Source organism: Sus scrofa, chromosome 2 (assembly GCF_000003025.6).
Source record: "Sus scrofa isolate TJ Tabasco breed Duroc chromosome 2, Sscrofa11.1, whole genome shotgun sequence".
NCBI lineage: Eukaryota > Metazoa > Chordata > Mammalia > Artiodactyla > Suidae > Sus > Sus scrofa.
In genome coordinates this window covers 18,719,207-18,732,901 of record NC_010444.4, presented here as the reverse complement: position 1 = coordinate 18,732,901, position 13,695 = coordinate 18,719,207, and the positions used below count along the sequence as shown (strand labels likewise).

The following is a 13,695-nucleotide window of genomic DNA, read 5'->3' as shown; positions in this document are numbered from 1 at the left end:
AAACATGGAGTCCATCAGGCCACCAAGGTTAGATTAGTATAATTTTGTTTGCTGCCCTCAAAAGTTTGAAACGCAGAGTCTGAGCACATTTCTTCTATTTCCAACTAGGGCTACATTCAGGGTTTGCTGACAGCTGTTGGGGGGCCAGCAAAGTGACCTTTAATGAAGCTGCCTTGGTCTCAACATCAGACACTACCCAACCACTGAAGAGAACCTGGAAATAGAATGCAGGTCACACAATTCTAAATTATCCCTTTTCTGTACAGTTTAGTCTAATTAGGAACTGTATAGGGGAGTTCCCGTCGTGGCGCAGTGGTTGACAAATCCCACCAGGAACCAAGAGGTTGCGGGTTCGGTCCCTGCCCTTGCTCAGTGGGTTAACGATCCGGCGTTGCCGTGAGCTGTGGTGTAGGTTGCAGACCCGGCTCGGATCCCGCGTTGCTGTGGCTCTGGCGTAAGCCGGTGACTACAGCTCCGATTCGACCCCTAGCCTGGGAACCTCCATATGCCGCGGGAGCGGCCCAAGAAATAGCAAAAAGACAAAAAAAAAAAAAAAAAAAAAAAAAGAAAAGAAAGAAAAAAGAAAAAAAAGAAACTGTATAGGAGTTCCCGTGTGGCTCAGTGGTTAACGAATCTGACTAGCATCCATAAGGACGCAGGTTCGACCCCTGGCCTTGCTCAGTGGGTTAAGGATTCAACATTGCCATGAGCTGTGGTGTAGGTTGCAGACGCGGCTCAGATCTGGCGTTGCTGTGGCTGTTGCGTAGGCCAGCGGCCGTAGCTCCAATTAGACCCCTAGCCTGTGAACCTCCATATGCCTGGGGTGTGGCTTAAAACCTTAAAAAAAGAAAGAAAGAAACTGTATAGTTATCTGAATTTATGCTTACAAATACCTAGTTTCCTATCTCTAAAAAATACCTACTCTGTGCCTTTAAAAACACACTTATCCTGACACTTTCATTAATACAACATGACTTCATTGAAACGCATAATGGGGAAGCTTTCCTGATGAACAGCTGATCCCATGTGATAAGCCTTCTTCAGTGCAAGAACCCAGGTGGACTATCTCATTGATATTTCTTCTGACTGCCCACCTCCCCACTGCAGCCATTCTCACATGCATACCTACCGTGCATTCATAGAGCTAAAAATAAACAGCAGTTGATGGGCTGCCAGAGGGTGTCCTCCATTCCCTGTTAGTAGGCAAGGCTTAAACCACAGACAGGAATTGAGGGTACAGGACGTGAGTTTAAATGGAAATCTCTCAGGCAAGTTAACAAAGGTTAGGAGGGGCTGAGGAGGGAAATGAGAAGGTATTAAAGACCCACACTGATTAAATGTCAGCTCCATGATCACTCTCTCCCAGCCCTTATTCCCCAAATCCTAGTGGTAACCTTTGGAAAATTGTTTATTGGTATTGACAGGGAAAGTTAATAATTAAGGTTGATAAAGGAGATGGATCAGGCATCAAGCCACCATGGAAACAGCTCTCTGCTTCTTCCTGTAGGGTGGTTTCTTCTTTCTCAGGGCAGAAGTTATGTGAGGTGGCTCTGGGGTGCTGTGTAGATTTGGGGAGGGTGAGCGGTGTATGTGATTTTGTTCAGATATTCCAGTCTGCAAGAATTCTTCCCACTTCCATCACATCCCCAATCAATAAACTCTCTGTCATGCTGAGGTGTGGCATGCCTTCTGCTGAAAACCTCAGATTCAGATACAACACTGAGACACAGGCGCGTGCATGCGCGCGCGCGCGCGCGCACACACACACACACACACACACACACACACACACACAGAGTCATCCTCATGAAACAAGCTCCATTCAAATCGGTTTAAAAATAGCACCAATCCATTCAGCTCATTTTTCAGGGACCCTATTTTAAGAAGAAAAATAGAAGATCCCCTGGCCTTTGAGAGGCAGAAGGTGTAAAGAAAGCATCACCTAATCTTAAAAAGTCTTGATAATGTCGCTAGAGACTTTGCAGTCTTTGTTCAATTTTCTCCTCCTTCTACGATTCAACAAAAGTTGTTCATTCGCTAATACCCTGCCATCTGGGTATTTATAGAGGTGGGTTTCCTTTCCGGGTGGTGATGCGAGGGCAAAGCTGCAGCAGCAAGCCCTGTCCTTCGACTCTCTGTCTGCTGGCTCCCCTCCGCTCCCAGCCCTGACTGGAGGCCGGTGGATTTGTGAATCAGCTTCCCACACACACAGGGGCGCCCCTAAACGCTGTTGGCCATTTGCAAAAGGCTGTGCATATGTGTGTTTAATTGCAAGTTTATTTGTTCCTGCTCTGGGAGTCTGTCTGTCTGTAACTAGGATTATTGCTCTCTGGGAAGCTGTAGCTGGCTGATTCCGTGGGCGACCGAGAAGGATGCGTGGGCGCAGGAAACAGAAGAGGGAAAAGAAGGAGGGAGGGAGAAAAGCGGAGCAGGAGAGAGAGCGGGAGCCGTAGAATCTGTTATTTGCGTCACTGGAGGAGCCGGGGCTATCTGCCTGACAAACACACAGAATTAATCCGAGTTATAGCCATAGCTGTCTCCGTTACAGCGGGCAGTTGCGAAAGGGCGGGGAAAGGACGCTCGCCTTGCGTCTCTGCGGAGCCGAGTTTGCACCGAGCGGTGGACGGGGTTTGGGGAGGGGGCTGTCCTGCTGGGCACGCCCTTGGGTCCCCGCAATCCAGGCGCACACCAGGCTGCAGCCTCCTCTGCAGCTGCCCAGCCTAAGCTTGGGGTGGCGCCCGCCTCGGCCGCCTTGCTCGCTCAGTGGCTGGGCCGAACACAAAGCGCTGTCTCCCAGCCGAAGCCTCTTCGGCTGAACCAGACCCACCAAAGAGGAGAATCTGCACGTGACGTCAGTAGCTGATGACTGACGCAGGCTGGCAAAGGAGACTCAAGGCGGCTGCTCCGCGCTGCCTTTCTGAGTCTATTTTCTCCAACCCCCTCGTAGTGAATTACTAGAACGCAAAACACACACACACACACACACACACACACACACACACACACACACACAGCTTTCAAAACATACATTTCCAAAGGCGGTGTGTTGCAAACACAGCGCGATTTTGCAAAGCATGAGTGGGAAACGTGGGAAGGGTATGGAGGATTTTTTTTTTTTTCCTATCCTCATTTGGGAATCTCCAGCACGGACAGCATTAGACTCTAGAGCTTTCTTGGGAAGCTCCTCTGGGGAAGGGACCTAAGCAACCCCCTCCCCCCTTTTCCCCAGCATGTAGGGAATCTGGTCAATGGAGACATGCAGCTCTAAAAAAAATACAACCAGTCCAAAGCCTTCTGCTCGGGGAGACTGAGAGGAGCTTGCAACAGGCAGACGGGAGTTAAAGGGAGGGAAGGAGAATATGAGCAATATTTAGTAGGCATTTTTCTGCTTTGAAAAACATCTGCAAGTGAGTCTGGTGGTGCACGATAAAGTGGGGAGGGGGCGCTTAATGCACATTTAATGTTTTGGACATAACGTTCCAGCGAAATGCCTTTGTGTGTGGAGGTTTTTTTCAGCACTTGCTAAAAATAGCATCAGGGTTTGATCGTGTTCCAGAAATAGACCGAGGGCTGCACTGGGATAAAAAGCCAGCGCGGGTGGAAGAAAACCTGGACATCACTGCATCCCCCCCCCAACTGTGTCTGAAAATTAATTGTTGGATTTTTCCTTTCCTTTCTCCTGTCTCCCTCTCTCTCTCCACTTTCTCTTTATCTTAAGGAGTTCCCGTTTGGGTAAGTAATATTATGTCATGTGCATGCCGCAGAGTGTGAGTATGAGCTGAGGCTTACTTTGTGCATGCTCCGGGGTTCTTTTTTGGCTGCCTTTTCACCCCATTCTAAAGAGGAGGGTGGGAGTGAGTACGGAGTGAGGGGTATAGTGTGTGTATGCTTACTGAATTTTAGGTTGCATGAAAAGGAACTGAAAGGGGGAATTCTTGCAGAGCCGGGAATCACCCTGACCAATCTCTGAATCAATAGCTGCAACTCTCTCTCTCTTTACTGGTCGGCGCTGTTGAGCCTGGTTCTCCTGACTGCCCCCTCCCCTCTCCATTTTCTCTTTCTTAAAGGGTGCCCAGATAAAACCTAATGGGCCGTCTCTCTGCGAGATTAATGGAGACAGTGCGATATAGATTAAAATTGCATGGATGGGGCTGAGAGGTAAAGAGAAGGGGAAAAAAAGATTTCTATTCCTTTGACAAACTTCCCTGCTCGCTCCGGTCCAGAAAGCCGAGGACCACGACCCTGGCTGGTCTCGGTTGGCTCAGGCCGCGGTAGCTGTCCAGGGAAGGCAGGTGCTGAAAATTCCCTGGTCCTCTGCGAGTTCAGCTCCGAGCGCCAGGGGGCGGGGTTGGCGCCAGCTGCGGATAGCCCCGCCCTGAATGCAGAAGAAGCTACGGAGAGGAGAGGGTTAAGGATGTTCAAAGGGGATAGTCGTGACTTCGGTGAGAGCTTTGGGGAAAAGGAGGGGTGAGTGGGAAGGAAAGAAAAAAAAAAGTAAAGGAGGGGGAGCAAAGTGTTAGATTCGAGGATGAGCCGAGGCCCAGCGCTCCAGGAACCGCAAGACGGTGGCTAACCGGCTTTCTCCGCAGAGGCCAGTCACTATCAGGGTCTCCATTCCCAGGCGCCCAAGCCTTCCCGCCAGTGGGTTTGAAGGATTTCTCTCCAGTGATGGTGCCTTTCAATGTAAGAGGCTATAGGTTGCTTTATTTGGACCCTCGTCCCCTCCGTTCCCACATTCTGCAGTTTCCAGGAGGTGTGTAAGGACGTTGTCTGTGCATTACAGCATTTTTCTTACTATTCCCCTTCCTTCACGTCCTAGTCATAGGAGCCCCAAATGAGTTGGTGGAATGAGTGAATTAGAAGCCAAAGCACAGGAGTTGCTGATGCGATGCGCAGAGATTCCAGGCTCGGAAACATCGCACGGCTCCTTAAAGCCAAAAGCCAAAGGGTTTCGGAAAACCATCTCAGAAGGAAACTGGGGGGTGCGGGGGGGGGTTTCTCCAAGTTCCCAAGTGTTATTGGTGAGACCATCAACTCCCTGGGGTTGTGGGCTTGACCCAGAATGAGATTCATTGCAATCAGCTCCAGACACTTTGGCCAAACCTGTAGCCAGACAGGTGAGGAGGGAGGAAGGTTAACAGAGGCCAGAGGGGGGATGAACATCACGCGCATACAAAGACATTCATGCAGATTAACTCCTCCGGGAGGAATAATAAAAATGCATCCTTAAATTGGCCCACAAGGGTGGGCTGTAGACAATGGGAGGGGAGAAATGAAGCAGTCTTGCAGATCTGCAGTAAGCGTGTGTGCATGCAGGGATAGTTTCTACAAACCTGTAACAATAATTAAAAAAAACAAAAACAAAAACAAAAGCAAAACCTCAGAACGGTGAGGTAAGTATCTGCGGGGGCAAGCTTTCAAGCCAAAGAGAAGGAGAGCCCAGGTACTCTCCGCTCCTTCTACCCCATCCTAATCCACTAACAACCTCTGGCTTTAGTGACCTGACCCCCCATGCAGAGCACCCAAGGCGCAGCCCTAGGGTGCAGGGGGGGAGGTCGAGTTATTTTTAGCTCAGAAACAATCTCTCTCTGGGAAGATTCCCTGGCTGAGACGGAGTATTCGTCAACTCATAACAGTAACAAGGACTGTTACTGATGTTGTGGAGAATAACACAAGTAACACTGCAACCCACACTTTGTCTTGACAATTCAGCTCAAACCAAAGCTGCTCGCAGCCTCTCGGCCCACCCCTCAGCCTCCTCGTCATTCACCCGGACCTACTCATTCCCTTTCCCAAGCCTCGCCCCTCTCAGCCCTACAAGTTGCGTGGTTGTGTTTACAAATTCTGCCACATTCGCAAAAGCAATAGTTGGGGGGGGGGCGAGCTAAGAGGGGCGGCAGCGCAATAAAACATTTGCTACACGTGGAGCGGTGGTCATGGGGTCCAAGGGTCATTAAGAGGGAAAGGAGGATGCCCCATGTCCTCATTTCCCCCAGTCGCCCCTCCCCATCGCTTGGCACAGTGCACAAGTTTACCCCTGAACTGGATCCTATTAAATAATTCAATGGTAGCGGTGTAATTTTGGTTGGAACCAGCACGGATTCCCAAGTCGTGACTGCAAAAAGTGAGTAATGCGCGCTGGCTGCGTCATGGCTCTAGTCACAGTTCATTCCGAACTGAGAAGGAATCGTGACTTCGCCTGGAGACGTCCCCTACAAGGGAGACGGGGGGGGGGGGACTAAGCCTGGGGGGACGGGGGTCGGGGGGAAGACCTATCCAATGAAAACCGCTGCCAGGGGGACATTTGAACTCCGCCGCTCGCTGTCTGGCTCTCCTCTCCCGGCCCAGTGCACCTCTCTCCCCCCCTCCCGGCCGGCGCACTCGCTAGCGCGCTCGCTCGCTCGCTCTGCCGCTACCCGACGAGTCCTCAACAAGTTGGAGTAAGGCAGGAACGCAGGGGTTAAGCTCGGAAAGCCGCAATTACCAAGATCGTGACCCTCCCACACAGTACTGTAACTTATATACTTACCTGGAAGAGCCTGCTTTGCCACTGGGCCAACACCCGTGGGGGGCGGGGAAGGGCGGGAGGGGAGCGGACCGGTTGGAGAGGGGCTCCTTCAAGCTGGCTGCAGTGCGGACTGGACCGGCGCGCCCCCGCGGCCTCGGGACCAGGTAAGGAGAAGGGGGCTGGTGCACCGCTCGGCCGGCGGTCGGTAGGCTCAATGGTCGGCTGAATAGAACTTTTTTTCCCAGCGGCCCGCACCGCAGGAGCGGCGGCAGCGGCCGTGGACTGTGGAGCCCCCTCTGGCGTGGCGGGCGCGCGGACGCTTGGAGGGTGTGTGCGTGCGTCTGTCGGCAGCAGAGCCGAGGGGATGCCGTGGGAGGGTGGGTGGGTCGCAGAGCTGCAGGAGGGTGATGGATGGGCGGAGGGGGTGGGCCGATAGAGACTTGGAAACAGTCTTGATACGTTTTCTCTGGGCAAGCCGAACAAGAGTGTGCGTGTGCGCCCGCGCCCGCCCCGCACGTCGATGCCAGGGTGCCAACGAAAAAATATGGCAACTTTACCCCTAAGTTCTTACAATGTTTGCAGCCTCCTACCCTGACTGAATTTTTCCCCACTGGGAGACTACCGTTGGGAAAGGAGGTGGGCCGAACGTTCCTTTGCCCGAGCCCTTCTTAGACCGTGACGGGGCGGGGAGGGGGGCACGGAGGGGAGGAAGACCGTCAGAGGAAGGGTGGCGCTGCTTTGGGAAGAAGGAGGGCAACCCCTCGAAGTTTGGATAGGTTGGATGGCAGAAGGGGCCTTAAAGGGAGAGAGGGAAGAGGGAAGGAGGGATAACGTAGGAAAGAGATCTCCCTCCTCCTTCCACCCTAGTCTCCCTTCCCCTCCCCTCTCCCTCCTCCTGCAGAGGCTGGAATCTCCCTACGTGGTGGGAGCCGGCGGTCAGTGAGGGACTCACCCCTTGTTATTCCCCTCAACGTCCTGCAGAATGGGTAGGGAGTGTCGGGGGGCGGGGGGGGGGGCTGCAGCAATGAAAAGGCACCTGAGGCAAGTGGGCCATTAGACTCACAACATCTAGACCGGCTGGGGGAGGGTACGGAAGGAGGAGCTTCACCCATTCTCTTGAGCTTTCAGAACTTTTTTTGGGGGGGAGGGATTGACAAATCCTCATTTTTCTAGAAATAGGCTGGCTAGCGTGCAATTTGGATATATTCTGTGTTCATCTGGGCCTGTCATTTTACGTCTGAATCTTCTGGCTTGGGTCCGGTTTGGGAGAGGTCGCTCTCTTAAATCACCCCACCCCCCACCCCACCCCACCCCGCTTTGCCCAATATCTCTCGCCCTTCCCCTCACTTGGGCTGGAATGGGGGCAGGGGTCGTGGCTGGATTTTTTGCAACAACAATATTTTAACATGTTCCAGTCTGGGTTTTGTTAAATAATTAGAAATGGAAATATTTTTTTCCTCCCTCCCCCTTCTGAAAAAAAAAAAAAAAAAGGAAATGTGAGCTCTCTCCTGATTGGTGGGTGACGATTTTAGTCCGCACCAATGAGCTGGCGGCCTCGTCTGTATTTATTTAGTGCTCTGGGGGAGTTTTTCTCTTTACGCAGCGCCTGTAGTCACGGCTGGAGCCTCTGCTGGGGGACTAGGAGAGACAAGAGGGGGTTCAGGGGGAATCCGAACTGTACCTGTTCAGAGATCCGCGACCTTGCAGCCGGGGCTGGCGGAACCCTGATAGGAGAAAGAGGGTGATAGGACAGATAGGCGGGGAGGCTCGAGGTGCTGGGGTACCGGAGAGGGGTGGAGGCTGGGCGCCGGGATCCCTAGTCCCTCTCCGCGCTCCTCCTCTCGCCCTCCACACACCTCACTCGAGGCTGTGAGGGCTAAGTTGGGGGTTCGCGGACCGTGTGGAGAAATGGAGGGATGGGTCTGGGGGCGCTGGGAGTGGCGGGAGCCGGTCGGGCGGCGTTCGGGGTGGGAAGACGGAGCCGCGTTGGAGCGCGCTGGGGAGACCCAGCCTGCTCGGCTCCGGGGTTCGGAGCCATCCTGGGCTGAAGGCGGCGGCAGCGGCGACGGACTGAAGAAGCCGGAGGACTCTGCCCTTCGTGAATCTTTTTGCGGTCTGGGCTTGCTGTACATAACTCAATAGCCGGAAGCCCTTACCCCAAAAAGCATTCGCGGAGGGCGCACTCTTCGAAAAGACAGCAGCCACGAGCTATCGCCGAAGTCTGCACCTTCCCGAAGCGGCTCGGTCCGAGCCTTTCCCAGCCCTCTCCCCGTTTTCCACGGAAGACTCGATCCTTTCTCTCCCGTCCTTCCCGCGCTCCCTGAGGCTTTGGTCACCAGCCTGTCCTCCACGCAGGTCCCCCACCCCCAACTTTTTAATCGACTTTGTATCACAGGGGGAATTGGAGCAGGCGGTGTGCGTGTGTTTTCAGAGAAGTAGGAAGAAGCTTAAAATACAATAAAAGTTTACACAAGTTGTGTCTTCCCCCCAACCCCCGCCCACACCCCGAATAACCCCGTTCACCCACTGCAAAAAAAGGAGCTGGTCTTAGGGCCAAGTTGGTACCTGGAATATGAAGCAGTTTAGGACATTTTCTGGCCGTTTTTTGGCCCCAATGATCCACCTCTGCAATATTGGGGTGGGGAAGCCCTCAGCATCCCCTGTCCTAGCGGGGGATCCAGAGGTGAGGCAAGCCGCGGTGCATTGGGCAGCTCCGTAGAAGAGGGAAAACATCCAGGCACCGCCCGATCCCTGGAGTCCCTTCTTCCCCCCACACCTGCTTCCAACCTAATTTGAGGCGGTTTGCAGCCTCGGGTCCCCCCCATCTCGTCTTTTTCAAAACTAAGTGACACAGAAGGGGGTAAAACAGGCAAAAACTGGGGAAACTCCCCCGCAGAGAAGGAGCTTTTAAGAGATGCGGCTGCACCCGACTCAGAAGCTTAGCAGTAGCAGCAGCAGCCCAGTCCTGGCCTCTCTAGGTGCCCCGTCCTGGGGAGGGAAGCAGAGCTGCAGGATTGGGGGTCGTCTTGGGTCCCCCTCTTCTCCTTCCAGTCCTTGTAGTCGTGACCACTTCGGTCACAAGTGGCACAAATCAGGCCTTCACCATGCTCTGCGTCCCGTGCCCTTCGTCAGCTAGAAACACTGCTAGACGCCCTTAGGGACTGGACCAGAAGGACATACAGACATACACGGGCGCCCACAGAGATGGACACAGATAGAGGATGAGTCTAGGGATATGAGTGTCCAAGCCCTGTGGACCGTGAAGCTTCGCATTTTTGGGGAGGGCCTGAATTCCCCCCGCACCCCAACCACCGTTCTTCCAGCAAACTAAACGCCCACCTTCATTTCTCATCTCCGTTAGCTGAGCACCCAGATTCTACCCTCTCTCAAATAAGAAAAAGGGCTCTGAAGTCCGAGAGTGCTGGACAGAATCACTCTTTTCTAGCACAGCCTGCGAGAAGTCACGGAAGGCGAGGACTCCAAGGTCCAGGGCTAAATCAGAGCCCCTCTCTCCAGATAAAGGAGATTTTCCCTCCCTGGTTGCGTTTTCTGAAAGAGTAAAAGGGTCCCTAAGATCTGCAAAGGAGATGGAGCAAAAGCAAAAGCTCTGGGGGGGTTCCTCCCTGCCTCTCACTTGGGGCCGTCTGTGGAGCGATAGCTTCCCGGCGAGAGAGGCGTAAGAGCCACGCTAGATTAAAAATAGCTTCACCCTGTGTCCCTTCAGCTCTTCTTTTGTCTTTTGCTTCTTACATCTCCCTTCTCTCCCCAGCCAGATAGCCCTCCTGTCTACCAAAGCCGGGAACCTCCACCAGATTTTGGAGAGAGGTGACCTAAGCGAAGTGAAGTTGCACCAAGGGGTTGAGCAACCTGAGCGCAGGCGGCTCGGGGTTACTGCGCCCCTGGTCCTCTCACTGCTCCCTTGGAGGCTAGGCTTGGGGCTGGGGCTCCAAAGCCCAGGAGCACCCGGCCGAAGCCGGCGTCGTGCGCGCCGGAGCGAGTCCTCGCCTCGCCTCGCCTCAGCCAGACAACTGTTGCTGCCTTGAAGAAGCTACTGCTGCTGCAGCACAGCTGCTGGAGCGACCGCACGCCAGGGCTGCGGGTGCTCACTTCTGATCCGGGCCGGAGGGCTTGAGGAGAGGGGTGTCTAATTTCGGGTGGGATCAGAGGAAAGCCCCCCTCCCCTTCCCCCTCACCATAGGTGAAAATCAATGGCTTTTTTGTGCATCTTTTCTTCCCTCCTTAGGACAGTTGCGTCAGCCTGAGGCCAGTGGGAGCTGGTCTCCCCCCTTCTCCCCACTTTGTCTTTGCTGAGGAAGGAGGGCAAAGGGGGGGGGATTTTTTTTTTCTGAACCCTCAAACTGCTAACGCACTCATCTTTGAAAAAAAAAAAAAGCCACGTCATCCAGTAAGCCAGGGGCCTGATGGAAACTTCCAGGCATTTGCATCTGATGCAAACTCTGGAGACCTTAATTTAGGGAATGGAGTAGCAGCTGGAGACCCTTCCTCACCGTGTGCTTCTCCATGAGGAGTGGGAAGTGTCTAGGGAGCCACTGGGGATACTTGGTCCCTTGAGCCTGTCAACTAGCTTAGCTTTTGCCTGTATTAGAAAATCAAGACCGGGGGTGGTCTCTGGAGCTGGGGAAGGGGTGAAGACACCACGAAGCCCCCTCCCTACCACCTGCCCCCTAGCGGCTGAATCAGGCTAGGGGAGTTCTGAGTCTTCTCACCCTCAGGCCCACTTTTGGCTGCTCTATGATAGCACTGCTCCCCCTCTGCCTCTCCTCTTCTACCCATAGCTACAGCCAGGTTTCCTCTCCTTGTCTTGCGTTTTTGCTCTTTCTGTCCTCTTCCCAAAACCTATGGTTGCTTTGAATCCCCGCCTTACTCGCCTTAGTCTAGAGGAAAAGGAAGGGATCCCACACTTGCTGCAATCTCTGGCCAAGACCCTCTTCTCTGTTCCAGCAACTTCTCCCACTGGGAAGGGGGCCACCCCCCAAGGGGTGGGGGATCATGGGCATCTCTTAAAAGCTCTCCTCTTGCTTCAGCTCCTCTGCCTTGTGGCTCTTGGCCCAGATGCAACCCCTGCCCCTTTCCTTCCCTGTAGCCTGTTTACTCCATGATTTCCTGCAAAACGTCCCAGCCCCCACACTCTCCCATTCTTCTCCAGAGCCAGCAAAGTAACCTTGCCCATCTTTGACCTTTCAGGTGATCAAAAGTGCCCTGACACCCAGAGGTCTGCGTGAGGGGCGGCCACCAAAGGAAGGGGTCTCAGGCCACAGGAGCTGAAGAGTCTGGACAGATGAACTCTGGAGTCTCAGGTGAGTGCCAAGATACCTCAGCCCATGGCCCCTTGGCCTGGGCAGTGCCTATACACTCCCTGCTTGGTGATGAGACACAGAGAGATCCAGTGCTTGGGGATGGTCCTAGATGGCTTAGCCTTTGGCGAAGAAAAGCATTCCTCACAGAGGTGGTAAGGAAGGACCCAGTGCCCCATGAGACAGGCCCCTTTCCTGTTTTCTCCCCTCGCAGGACTTGCGCCTGAGTGCTTGGTAGCTCCCAGGTCCCCAGCACTGAGGGATGCAGGCTTTCCTCAGTGGGGCCCGCAGTTGCCTCTCTGCCCCCACAGCCTGAGTATGTCAGGCCTCTCAGGGGCTCAGGAGAAGGCTAGATTTGAAGGATCATTCGCACCTGGGCTTGGTGTCTCTGAGGAAGTCAAAACATTGTTCTGCCTCCCTGACTAAGGTTCATCATAGGAAAGATAAGAAAAGTTTCAGGTTATGGATTCTTTTTGAGGGGCAAGGCATTAAACGCTAAATACATTTGCTTTTCCTGCTAACTAGCAAAATCCTTTGCTACAAAGCTTTTGTTTAGCTACCTTTCTAAGCTTCCGAGTCATACTGTGATTCTTCTTGAGGAATTCAGTTCGGAGCTCGGCAGAGAATTTTGAAAACTCAGGGCTGTTAGATTTGTAAGGTAGGGAGAAACTGAGCTACCTGACTAATCCTTGGCTGGTATGCGAGCAAAATGTAGGAAGCTGCCAGAGGTCTTACAAGGAAATTTGAGGCTCATGGCAGAACAGAAGTCTATTCCATGGAAGACCTTCAGATCATAATACAACAGACCTAATTGCTGTATTAATTAAATGACTGCTACATGGATTTTGTGAAATGTTTGCATCTGGAGACTGGAACTTTAATAATAGGTTAATTGACTGATACCCCCTGTAATCTCACCATGTAAAATGAGGGCAAGGTCTTCAAATCATTGGCTGAACCTAACTTCTTTTAAACTCCCCTTTGGAATATGAGGGTCTGAAGTTTGCCCATCTGCCTTGGAGCAATAAGGCCGTTGTTCATTCCAAGAGGTTAACATCTAACCCCACCCCCCGCCCCGTCCCCTCTTTAATTGATATTCAATTGCCCTGTAAAGAAATCTAAGAAAGTAATAATATAGGGGGTGGGGTTTTCTTGCCTGAAGGATGACCTCGTCTAAGCACATTTGAAAAAACCTGTCAGTGGGTTAATCCTCAAACTTAGATATAATACATAGCATGCAAAAGCTGGAAAGAAGCTATAGATATACAGACCTATACCATTCTTTTATAAATCAAGAAACAGGTTCAGAGAGGTTAAGTGATTTTACCGAAGTCACACAGCTAGGGCTCTAACTCTGGACTCTTCTTTTTTCACTAAGTAATTCTTATCACTAGCAGACAATACAGGTAATCCACAAACACAAATCATAACAGATTCCCTTTCAAAATGACTTGCATTTTGGATGCCAGGGTTCAAAGAAGCGTTGACCTAAACTTTCTTTTGCTAGCAGTTAGCATTCTGGGGACGTCAGTAGGTTAGGCACGGCGCTCTCTCTCACCTCTGACATGGCTTAGACCTCAGAGCCTCCGTGTTGGCCTCGATCTGCTTAGGAAGTCATCAGCACAAGAAATTTGCTGTGTCACAGAATCCGAGCGCTGGTCTCTTTCACAGTCTCTCCTAGCATGAAGCAGTTCCATGAGGCCCAGGCCTCTCTCCCTTATTTCTTTCATCTGGGGGAGTAGTTTGAATCTCAAACTACCTTGCCTTCTGAGCTTGACTATGATCTGTTAGGAGGGTAGTAAGCCCTGATTGAATTCTCCCAGGATCTTTTAATTACTTTACAAACAAGGCCCTCCCAAGGAGCTTCCAAAC

The 13,695-nt window shown here is 52.5% G+C and overlaps 1 long non-coding RNA gene and 1 other non-coding gene across 3 annotated transcripts in view; both read left to right on the top strand.

The window, feature by feature from the left end:
- Positions 1–13,695, top strand: part of LOC100521654 — a 132,390-nt gene that overhangs the window by 17,758 nt on the left and 100,937 nt on the right. Inside the window, exons 2-3 of one of the 2 annotated variants that reach the window (XR_002341493.1) lie at positions 3,719–3,732; positions 11,714–11,826. This is a non-coding gene — a long non-coding RNA (uncharacterized LOC100521654). Of the gene's footprint in view, positions 1–3,718; positions 3,733–6,275; positions 6,673–11,713; positions 11,827–13,695 lie in introns of those variants that run through there. The other variant, XR_301659.3, reaches the window with a different exon arrangement.
- Positions 8,603–8,682, top strand: MIR129A (microRNA 129a). Its single transcript, NR_038576.1, has one exon. It is a non-coding gene; the product is annotated as a microRNA 129a (primary transcript).